General features: G+C 38.4%; 4 long non-coding RNA genes across 4 annotated transcripts; 3 read left to right on the top strand and 1 right to left on the bottom strand.

Annotated features, from left to right (window-relative positions):
- Positions 1 to 708: 708 nt before the first annotated feature.
- Positions 709 to 2,507, top strand: LOC130688348 (uncharacterized). Its single transcript, XR_009000423.2, has 5 exons — positions 709 to 779; positions 837 to 1,020; positions 1,085 to 1,261; positions 1,322 to 2,135; positions 2,200 to 2,507. It is a non-coding gene; the product is annotated as an uncharacterized LOC130688348 (long non-coding RNA).
- A 121-nt stretch (positions 2,508 to 2,628) lies between these two features.
- LOC130688346 (uncharacterized) lies at positions 2,629 to 4,362 on the top strand. Its single transcript, XR_009000420.2, has 5 exons — positions 2,629 to 2,920; positions 2,985 to 3,276; positions 3,386 to 3,539; positions 3,616 to 3,743; positions 3,832 to 4,362. It is a non-coding gene; the product is annotated as an uncharacterized LOC130688346 (long non-coding RNA).
- Positions 4,363 to 6,491: 2,129 nt separating this feature from the next.
- Positions 6,492 to 7,027, top strand: LOC130688342 (uncharacterized). The gene is made up of 3 exons (XR_009000414.1): positions 6,492 to 6,641; positions 6,702 to 6,858; positions 6,920 to 7,027. It is a non-coding gene; the product is annotated as an uncharacterized LOC130688342 (long non-coding RNA).
- Positions 7,028 to 10,099: 3,072 nt separating this feature from the next.
- Positions 10,100 to 11,745, bottom strand: LOC130688347 (uncharacterized). The gene is made up of 4 exons (XR_009000421.1): positions 11,460 to 11,745; positions 11,258 to 11,370; positions 11,061 to 11,189; positions 10,100 to 11,004 (listed from the first exon to the last, which is right to left on the bottom strand). It is a non-coding gene; the product is annotated as an uncharacterized LOC130688347 (long non-coding RNA).
- Between the last annotated feature and the right edge of the window lie 64 nt (positions 11,746 to 11,809).

Below are 11,809 nucleotides of genomic sequence, written 5' to 3'. Positions count from 1 at the left end.
TGAAGTTAAAATGCACACATCTGAAACGTTTTTTAACACTATTGAATGGTCTTTGATTTCTTGTGCCAATTCACATTTAGTTCATTTTGCCTCATAAAAATAAATTAAAAGAAACAGTGAACGTGAGAGGCTGAGAACTAAAAAATAGTTTGTGTAGAACTGATATTTTAAAAAAGTGAAGCATTCAAGGATTCCTCCAAAAACAAGGAATATAAAATAATGTTACTTGCTGAGTTGTTGAGTGTTGAGTTGTTGTTACAGTTAAGATTTGGAACTTCCAAGTTCTTCATATTCGAGGTGGTTAGACAAAAAGTTGCTATTTTTTTGTTAAGTCAATCGTTTTTTAAATACACTGAATATTTGAATATTCATATTATTGAATATTTGACACAATGATAGCATTAACTTATAGGTAGATATGCGGATAAAGTTTCTTGTAATGACCTTTGCGTCCACAAGAGGCGCTTTAAACCGTGGCTCATTGCGCATTTCTTTTTTCAGCCATATTTCTAGATTGGGTTAACGCGTGTAGTCTGCTGCCTACATACCTCGGTATATTTTACTTTTTGACCTCGCGGCTTTGGCGATTTTTGGCATTTAATTTACTCGTTTTTCATTCATTCTGATCTACATTTTTTCTGTCCAGAGTCACAAGGTAAGTGTTTTCTTGTATTCTTTTGTGATTACTTTAATATGGATTTGTTTAACAGTGTGGAGAAGGACCAGAAAGTGTCTACAAGCTGGTGGGGGCGGTGGTAGTGGTCCGTTGACGTCACAAAGTAAGATGAAAATATCGAAAAATGTGTTTGAACTTAACTTCTTGGTGCTTTTTATAGTATTGGGAAGGGGGACATTTCTTTGTCCACAAGAGGGCCGTGGCGGTGTTGGAAGTTGTACCTGCCATGAGGTAAATGAAAAACAAAAAAAAAACATTTTTAGTGCTCATTTTTGACGAAGAGAGGGCAATGTAGCAAGGGATTTTCTTCAAGGAGGATGCATTGGTGGCAGCAAGTGTTAAATGTAATATCAATTGTATCTTCTCAAAAATAGTTTATGTTCCAGTGTTTATTGTTTAACCCTGTAGTGTCATGAAGCTGGTGACCCCTCGAAAGGCTGCCCGAATCTGTTCAGTGAATTGACGGAAGACGGAAAGCCGTGTGAGCAATACATTCTGGAAGCGGTGACACGTGATGAAAAGGAACTGTTTAAGGGCATCGTCTGTGGGGAAAGCTGTAACAATTTTGATAATGTCGTCCACCAGGTAAGACATTTCTTGAAACTGAATTTTATGATCTAAAAATATCTATTGGGTTTGCTTTAGGTTACAGGAAAAGATGTACCTCAAAATACCTAACATCATTCGCAGAAGCCGGCCTGCGCCAACTACTACTTCAAAACATTAATAATTCTGGCGACATAAAACCAACACCTCTTCAGAAAGCTTCTGTTGCAGTTATTCTTGCCAAAAGAGATTTAATTGCTTGTGCTATTACGGGCTCCGGCAAAACGGTAATCCAATTAATTAACGCTGTGTAATCTTGAAACCTTGATGCCCTAGTACTGGCTTGGTTCCAATGGATTGGTATGAACTGGGTAAGTTGAAGTAAAAGTAATTTTGAGTGGGCCCGCCGGTGATTGCGACTACTAAAAGGTCCAATTACATCTAAGATACTCAACAAACCCTTTGTGATATTCGTTGATTAAGTCATCTAAAATTTTACCTTTTTTTCATGTAGGCGGCGTACTTTGTACTGGTTATGAACATATTGTTAGAACAAGGTATTGCTGGTGCGTCTCATGCCATGAGGCAAAAGCAAGAAGTTGTAATCGTCGCACCCACGCGTGAATTGGCCATTCAAATTCACCGCGAGGCGTGTAAATTCTCCTACAGTTCGGTTTTAAAGTCTGTGATTATATATGGAGGAACTGTCACGAGTCATCAGCGGTCAAAATCTTCAAGCTGGGTGCAATACTCTTGTCACGACCGCGGGGCGACTCCAGGATTTTTTCGACCGTGGAGTATTTGACTTCCGGGGGTCAGGTTTTAAATTTTGGACGAAGCTGATCGAATGCTTGATATGGGTTTCGGTCCCAATTTTGAAAAAATTGTCAACCATCCAACGATGCATCCGAAAGTATATTCTCGATGGCTTTTGAGTATGATATTTGACTGATGTAATACTATTTGTTTCTCTGTAGGGAATCCGTCGTGTTTGTATGTGTTCGGCTACATCCCAGATGAAGTACAAGCGCTGGCTGTGGCGTACATGGAAGACCACATATTCGTTACAGCAGGCATTGTCGGTGGCACCAATCCGGATGTTGAACAGCAGTTTTTTCAGTGCTCGAAAAGAGATAGAGGGCTAAACTGATCGAAGTTTTACAAGATCTCGGTGATGCCAAGACTATCGTTTTTGTCGGCAGCAAAAAGACGGCGGATTTCGTCGCTTCATTTTTCTGCAAGAACAACTTACAAATAAGACTTGAACCTGTTGTAAATTGGGCAAGGTGTCTTAACTTTAAAAAGAAGGTATGGGTATGGCAATCCGTTTTACCCAAAATAAAAAAAAATATCGGTCTTTTTTTCTGTTTCACTGCTCTCGCCACCTCCCGGTCAGATTTCTAGGTAATTCTCTACATACACTCACCGAATTTTTCTGCTGCATCGCGCTAGCGCTGTAGCGTACTTTGCGGTTGCCATACGTCGTCAGGATATTTCATCATATTTTGGTTTCACCCCATCTGTCATTTGTACCAATTGTAGATACTGTCCCTAACAAGTCTTCATGTTTGCATTCTTGCCAGTGGTACTGATACTTTTTTTTTCACAACCTCTTGTTTCAGCTGTTCCTAGTATTGAAGCATTACTTATGCAAGTACTTAGAGAGGGCTGCCCATTACAAAAGAAGAGCTTATCACGGTATGTTATGAAATAAATAGAATTTTAAAGAAAGAAAACTTTTAACCTCTCCTGTTCCTTATAGATGCTGTGATTGTATGTTTGCAAAACTGGGAAAATTTCTGTGCTGTGGGGGCCTTAAGTATGTGCTTAACATTTTGAAAAATGTGAACAGCAAAAACAGTTCATCAGAATTTCAAACGTCAAAAGTACTTATTTCTGGAAATCAGTTAATCTACATCCTGATTTTCTGCTGTTTCATCAGTCACTATGCAGTGTGTTTGGACAACGGAAGCATTCTTGAATAAGACTGCCTCAGTTTATATCGAAGATGTATTGCTTGTCATGCCTGGTGACCAACTTTACAGGACTATGTTGTAAGTTAGTATCACTTAACAAAGCCAAATAGGTGTAACAAAGTGCAATTCTGTAAATTTTTTATACAGAATTATTTTACTACTTTATTTTTTGTTGTACATTGTACAGCAAATTTAGATTACATACCTAGTATGAAAGAGATCAAGTATATTACCGAAATTGGCTATCTCAGTTCGCGAATTCCGAACTCATCCTCAGTCTGTCATTCTGATGCAGGGGTCCTGAAAGAAGTTGGAACGTTTTGAACCGTCTCAGCCAATAAGTCTGTCTCTTTTTTTGTGCCTGGAAACCCATGATTACAACTAATTCAAATGCCATTTATTGTGTTATTTGCATAGGTATTAGAAAATGGTAGGCGCTTAATGATGAGTTTCTTCGCTGCCCGTCAACTTACCATCCAAGCAAGCACTGTCTGTCAAACCATTAGCCGAATGTAATTAATTCCAGTAGTTCACCAAAACAAGAGGTAAAGAAGGATTGCACCGATCCTTATTGAATATATATTGATAGGCAAACATTTAAAAATTGATTCATGTTTCGTTTTCTTTAAATAGGTTAAGAATCGTACTGAATCAAAAGAGGTATCTAGTCGAACCAAATTTCATAATGATAACGGTTGGAAGCCCGAAGAAATTTTTGAAAAATGCCTCCTGCCCATTACCTTCAGTCGTTGCTGCTGCCTGAAAACAAAGTATTAAAATTTATATAAATTGAAGTGCATATCTGGGCTCCCTTCTTTTCTGTGGCCCCGTTTCCCTTAAATTTTTAATAAGCCCGTAGGGGGTCATGCCCCTACTGTGATCAGCAGTAAACGGTTGTGAGTGCGCTGTCCGGAAAGGGGACGTGGGGGTCCCCATGGTTCGATGATATCATTGGAGGGCTGTGGGGCTGCCCAAAAATCCGAATTAACGGTTAATCGCTCACGTAAAAGCTTGTCCGCGACCTTCGCTCTTCTTCCGGCTTCTCTTAGCCACGCACCGGGTAATCTCCCCGGTGAGTCAACTGAGGTAGTGTCTCCCCCTACCTTGGTTGACAGCAACTTTGAAATCGGCTATTTTGCCCTTTCAAAGTTGCAAGTCTTTAAATTGTGCGGAATATTGCCAATACAAATTCTTAAAAATAAATTTCAAAACTTGTCTTTTTTACTTTCGTGCAGTTTCTCTGTTTTCTGATGTGAACATTTCCTATTTATTCTTGGGTCACAATGTTGTTATATTTTCAATTATTTGCTGCTCCCTATTGTAGGAGAATAATTCGTCATTAAACGATTTAATTGTTTATGAAACGATGCATTTTAATCTCACTTCATGGAGATTCTTCAACTTTTAATGCACTAATGATATGGAATTGATTACATCGTTGTATATTTAATTTGACATTAGAGAGACATATATTTATTTGGTTTCACTTTGACTCGTTTGGGAATTGAACCCTTAATATCTTGCGTGCGACGCCGATGCTCAACCATAGAGCCATGAGTCTTGTCAATTAAATAACTATTTTTCCAAGTCTTTTGAAGGAAACTTATTTGCACTTGTAATAATATTGTTGTGCGTCCCAACTCAATTTAATATTTCCGTCTCGGAATGTCACCTACAAATACAATAGAGTAATTCGTTTTTTTGACAAAGAAATATTGTCTACAGTGGGAACCATAACTCAATCCTCTAGCACAGAAGATCCATACGTGACTCGAACTCTTGACTTTCGATAACCGTAGTCAGACGCTCTACCTCAGAGCTATTATAACTACAAAAATTTCCGTAGCGTACTTATACGATACAGCGGACTGTACATCAGATGGCTGTGCATGACAAGGCTATAATAATATTATGTGGTATATCTTCATGCTATGATCTATATTTATCAGGTATACCTTCCCATTAGCGTGATACATAATGCTAGTAGTCTCGGTTAACGAAGTAGTGTCTTAAGTACATCAATCAACCAACAATAAAATAAAAAAACAAGCACGAAAGAAGCCATAACACCATTTCATATATGATCAAGATGCTTAATATGTTTGGCATATTAATGTTCATTTTTTAGTTTTTGCGAAGTTGAAAAAAAAAATTACCGGAAGTGACCGAAAGTAGACTATATCTCCAGAAATACTGGGCCCACAACAAAACGAATTTGATTTTCGTGATCCTCGTGAAATTTAAGGTGTGTCTGACCTATTTTGACTTGTTTTTGGCGAAAAGTCCAATTTGGCCAAAATCGCGATTTTTCCTGAACTATAGTTCAGGGAAATTTGCGATTTTTGACGATTTTCGGGTATTTTCTACTGACACATGGATTCGACCCCAAATTTCACGAGGATTACGCAAATGTGGTTCTTTTTTCCTTCAGACCAACAGATAGTGAGTTATTAAGCAATTTCAAACCGGAAGTTATACCGAAAATTAAAATTTCGAAAAGTAAAAAAATGAACTATGTTCTCCTTTACAAGGTACACAAGATCTGCATAGTTTCAGTCCTAAACTATAGTAAATTAACATAACATTGCCTTTCAAACTTCGTAAAGTTCAGTTTTCAGGTACCACCTGTATACCACTTCAAAGCACTACCACACACATAATAATCAAAGCAAATGTTTCAAAACCATCCCCTTAATTTGATAGCCATCAGAATTAAGGCCATACTGGAACAAATATGGTTCTTACCAGAAAAAAGTAAACAGGAGATCCAATTCTTGAGGAATATTGATGGCAAATAGCACATCTTGTTAGAATTTCTTGAAGGTTTATTCCAATAAAAAAAAAATCTTCTGTTACAGACTGCGAATATTTTGTTGCATTGAGAAATGAATGCTACCTCGCTTGTAACAATGGCTTTATCCAGAATGATACAACATGAGACCTGGTTTTCCAAAAGTACGTTAATATTACCTTGTTCTATGCCCAACAGATTACATTTTGTGTTGGTAACGAAGCAGCGTAAAATTTGCACATCAATAATAGTGGTGGAGGTAAAAACAACAAGCTATTCCGACGAAGTAAACTCAAATACACGCTTTCAAAGTAACAACAAAGTAAACAATGAGAATCAAATGTCAAAAAATAGTTTCGATTTCAGCCGCTAGAGGCTCATGAACTTGCAGCACCATCCGCTGGAAATTATGTTGCATATTTTCAAGACATCTTGTGGAGAAGTGACTAATTCCGATCAATTGTCATTGCCACCACGTCAGCTTTTCTTTCACGCTATTCTATCAGCTGTTCTATTTCGCGTGGCGTCGGGCTGAGGATGGAAGCATGAAATAAACGTCTTCCTTCTAGAAATTTTACTGTTGATTTCATCGTGTTTAGACCTGGATTTCGTGAATTGAATCTGTGCTTAAAGGTGAAGTAAGCTCGTAAAGGTATTATGGCAACTACTAGTGTCAAAAAGCATTCTGTAAAACATTTTAAATTATTCAAAGGAGCAGCATTGATTGGCTTAGCCACCACGTTTTTGATCTCGGTTAGTCGAATACACCCATTTGGGACCAAGGGTGCTACACGAAGAAGACAGTCCTTTGCAATCAATATCACAGCCTGGATGTCTTAAATCCAGAGTAATCAGGCAGTAGTTATCAGGTAGTTCTAAGTGATGGTATTATTTAATTTAGTCGTTTTAGCTTTGTTACTGTACTTTTAGGTTCTAGTGATTTACCAGGATGCTGTAGTGGTCGCAGAATCACTTTGGAAAAGAAAGAAATATCATTATTATTCCGTGCTATTTTAATAAAAGCCATCCAGTACCATTGTTGTGTTGTTGAATCATTCTCCCGCACGCAAGAAACAGAGGAAAGTTCCTGAAGAACCTTGTATATGTTCCCTACTGGGTAGTCAAGTCCGCCATATTGTGAAGATCTTTTTGGGTTTTTTGTAGACAAAAAGGAAATGTCTTTTTTCAACTGTGAAAAGGGATGTTCACTAAACATTGTCAACGTCTTGAGATTCAGTTATATACATGGTAAGTGTTAACTATTAAAACTAACTTTATAAAGTAAAATGAAATACACAAGAAAAATATATAAATTTGAAATTATTTTTATTGTCCCACCTCCACCCTTCAATTCCACCACTATTTTACATCACATATATATACATACAAATACATACATAAATACATACAAATACATACATAAATACATACAAACACATACATAAATACATACAAACACTTAACTAAATTAACCCGATGGCTGCCACGCCATGCAACCCGTAGGTTGCTTAAACTACATTCGCTACACGTCGAGTCGGAAGGATCCCCGACCAAGGTGGGGCTTGTCCGAAGACAAGCCCGGGCTGGCACGGTGAAAGAGTCCATTCTGGGAATGCACACCCCAGGATATCTCTCACCGTGCCGACAAAGAGAAGTCCCTAATGGTGCATTGCCTAGCGCCTAATGGCATAAAGCCATTAGGCGCAATGGCGACTGTTCCCCCCATGGCCATGAGGAGAACAGCGCCCAAGTCCCTACATCTACAAAAAAAAATGGGACCAAACGGCGTGGCAGCCAACGGGTTAACTTATACACTAACATGCAAAACAAAACAAAACAATACCAAGGCGAATGATGCAGATGGCGATGATATGATGGCGAAGGCTAAGGCGAAGAAGGCGATGTGATGATGACGAAGGTAAAGGCGAAGACGGCGACGAGATGATAGCGAAGGTAAAGGCGAAGACGGCGATGAGATTATGGGGAAGGCAAAGGCAAAGACCGCGATGGCGATGGCGAAGATGGCGATGGCGAAGACGGCGATGGCGAAGACGGCGATGGCGATGGCGAAGACGGCGATGGCGATGGCGAAGACGGCGATGGCGATGGCGAAGACGGCGATGGCGATGGCGGCGATGGCGATGGCGAAGACGGCGATGGCGATGGCGAAGACGGCGATGGCGATGGCGATGGGATGGCGATGCCGATGGCGATGGCGATGAGTGTATGGTGAAGGCAAAGGCAAAGACCGCGATGGCGGCGATGGGATGGCGAAGACGGCGATGGTGAAGACGGCGATGGCAAAGACGATGGCGAAGACGGCGATGGCGATGGCGAAGACGGCGATGAGGCGACTATCAGGATTTTCTTTTTTACTGACCCTGTGTAACAGATGTAAATAAGTTAGCTAAAAGAACATGGGAATTAAATAAAAGAGATCTAAGTATGACTATGGTTTGCCGGGACTTTAAAAATGATACAAGTTAAAAATGAACACTAGCTTGATTAGTTTCCCAGGATTACTAGTGCCATAATATGAAACTGACTGAAGGCAGGGAATGCTACTTCTGAAAAGTAGTCTTTCATTCCAAAAAAAAAACCGTTCGCTAAATGCTTATCAAACATTTCATATCTTCAGTCTTCCTTCAACAAGAGCTTGTCACAAAGAGTTGTCATACAGCTTTGTTAGTCAAACGTAGATTCAAGAAGTTCAAACAAACCAATGTTTAGTACAACAGAAGTCACGATATTGAATAAAAAATTGAAAAAGGTTAAGAGACGATTTAGTTTATATTAATAAGATAGAGATAAAAAAGGCTAATAAGTCAAATACTGATAGCTCAACTAGTGCGCTCGTTCTTGAAACAGTTCAACCGATCTTTAACTCTACTTACAATTGAATGCAAGAGATTCACTGCCAAATAATAATCAAGCAGAAAATATGCCAACAATATTTAGCTAGGCTCTGAGGAGGAACTTAGAGACATTTTATTCTACGAAAATCAGAACAATGCATTTTCCAAAGCACCAACTGAGCATTGACTTGCTAGATCTGTGTTCAACTTATCATTGCTGGTTTACATAAAACGCTTCCATCTTCCTAATTCTAACAATAAAGCAAAATAATAACGCCTGAATAAAAATAATGATCGTATGTTACTTACTCGTTGGTATAGATGCATAAAAGAGACGAAAAACTAAAAAAAACAACAGGGCAAAATTGTTTGCATGCTGACATGGCTAATGGCGGACATGACAGACGACGGTGGCGTTCAAACTTTTGGGTTGTGATGCGAAGCAACCGAGGTTTTAAATCTTCATACGATAACTATTCTGGAATTTTATATACACTGGTACTGATTAATTTGATTTTCAATTTAGGATTCCTAACTGTTTATATGCAAATTTCCGGAAGTGTGTCGGAAGTAACGAAGAACTACGGAACTACTTAGCACACAACAAATCGAATCAGATTTGTAACACCCATAAAATTTGGAACAGCGAATTTATTGTAAGAAAAAAAATATTGCATTTCGGCCAAGCATGCCTAGTTTTTAAACAGTTTTTCTAGCACTTGAATTCTACTCCATATTGTGTGAGATACCCGATACTCCAGTTCTGAGGCATGTAAATCTGTGTTTGCTTACGTGAAAGTATGAACCGAATTAAAACTCTGTGAATTTTTTCTGTTTTATTATGTCAAGTGTATAATGAGCTAGTTAACCAACAATCTCTCACAAAGATGCTTTAAACCTTTATTCTTCTTCAGTAACTGTTTTCTTCCATTACAACTATCAATATCTTAGTTAAACGATAGTTTGACTTGTACCATTTTGCCTACAGAATTGCTCTCAAATTGTTTACATCATGTTAAATATCAAGGTCATCTTTTCTTCCATTCTTTCTTTACGAACCATCCTTGTTAGTATCAATATTTCGTCTCATTTAATGAATATTATTGATACTCCAGCATAGGAATTCTGCAGAAAATTGGAATTTCTGAAAACCAGAACAATTTATCGTAAATGTTATCACTTCCACTGGTACAAATATTTTATATTCTTCTAAACTGAAGTGTCCAGTTTCAATTTTAATGTAAGATTTCCCGAAGTTCCACAATACATAGATTTAAATTCAGATCTATTAGACCCATGACATTTGAATGCTGAAGCATATTCAAAATAGCTTTTATGTACTATGTTGAAGTCTTTTGCAGTTATGAATTACAAGTAAGGAAACAGTTTTAGAATCAATGAAGATAAGTTACCAAGAGATTAAGGATATAAGCATGCTTTACCTTTCTAGCGTCGTATTTATACTAAACACTTACCATGGCAACAAATACCGCGGCGCCCCAATGGAGAAAATGACGAACTATCGATAAGCACCGCAGAATAACAATCATCGATTGAATGGTTTAAGTACGCCAGTATGAACTTATTTATCTCAAATTGGGTTGAAACTGGATGCCCTGCCGAAAACAACCCTGACGAAACCTACCGGCAATTCCTGATTGGTTTGTTGAAAGATTAATCACGATCGCGTTAAAAATTGATTGCTTTAAGTCGGGGTATGCAGCCCTAACCGGCATCCTAGTTCGAATTCAACGAGATTCGTGTAAAAACGACAACCGTCCCGCACCTAAAGAGCCTCGCTCAAAAATATTTTTGTAAATGCACACATTACACAAAAATCAAAAGATATTAAGCTCAGCATCCTAGTGGATAAATTGTGATTGCGCATAATTATTACATTGGGAAAATCAATATTCCCAGTGGATTTTTTTGAAATATATGTTAGTCTTTGAGTAATTTTCCCCAGTTTACGATGGTTTGACGCCTCTAGATATCGGTGGCGTACCTTAAGCAGCTAAGTCTTCATGGTGATCTCATCGGTAACATGGGCACAAAAATAGAAAAGACAACCATTGGTTTCCAACAACACAAGAATTTGATAAATATGTTTCGTTGGCTCCTGAGGCATTGGATTCCTGGCCAAAGCACAACTATAAGAAACTAAAAAAAAAAGTCTCATTAAAGGAAGCCAAACTCAAGTTAACAAATGCTATTACATCCCGTTCAGATTCAGCAGAAACCATGGAAATGTGAAGGTCGCATGGAAAGAAGAATACAGAATCAATGAACACACGGTCAAACTGTTATCTGAATTATCCACAGACATCCTGCTTGGCACCAGCTTTCTGAAATATCAAATAGGTGGGCAATACATGAAATATTTAAATTACACATGCAATACTATAATAGTTACATGAAGCTAAATGTAACCTGACACATGTAATCCATCACGGGAAATGCTCATGCGCCATTTTTCTTCCGACAAACTGGAGCTGGAAATCACTACATGTACATTCTAGATAGATTCTGAAACAAAACAGAATTGTGATTAGGGAAACCAAACATTTGTGGAGAGCTAGGCAGTCTAACAGCAAATTGCTGGCACTATCACTTACAACATTTTGATTCCAAAAAATTTCACAGAGCTGAGTTAATTGAAATGTCCATCATAGTTTAAACATTTATACCACAGGACATACGAAAACCAATGTGAATCATACCAATTGCAGCAGTAATACTACATTTCGCGCGCGAGAAAACTTCCATCATTAATCGATGGAAGTGGAAACGTGTCTAGTGCCATAATGGGAGACTGCGATGAAGTTCTGGCACATTCTGTATTCCCTCAATGCCCGACATACGCCGAATGTTCCATTATGTTCCACGTGATGAAAATATTCTATGATCTGCAACCCGCCTCAGCTAACACGCTAGCAACGACTGAGGCGCCAGAACTCGGAACGTC

The sequence above is a fragment of the Daphnia carinata genome, chromosome 9, assembly GCF_022539665.2.
Source record: "Daphnia carinata strain CSIRO-1 chromosome 9, CSIRO_AGI_Dcar_HiC_V3, whole genome shotgun sequence".
Taxonomy (NCBI): Eukaryota; Metazoa; Arthropoda; class Branchiopoda; order Diplostraca; family Daphniidae; genus Daphnia; species Daphnia carinata.
This window is presented reverse-complemented; position numbering and strand designations above follow the sequence as displayed.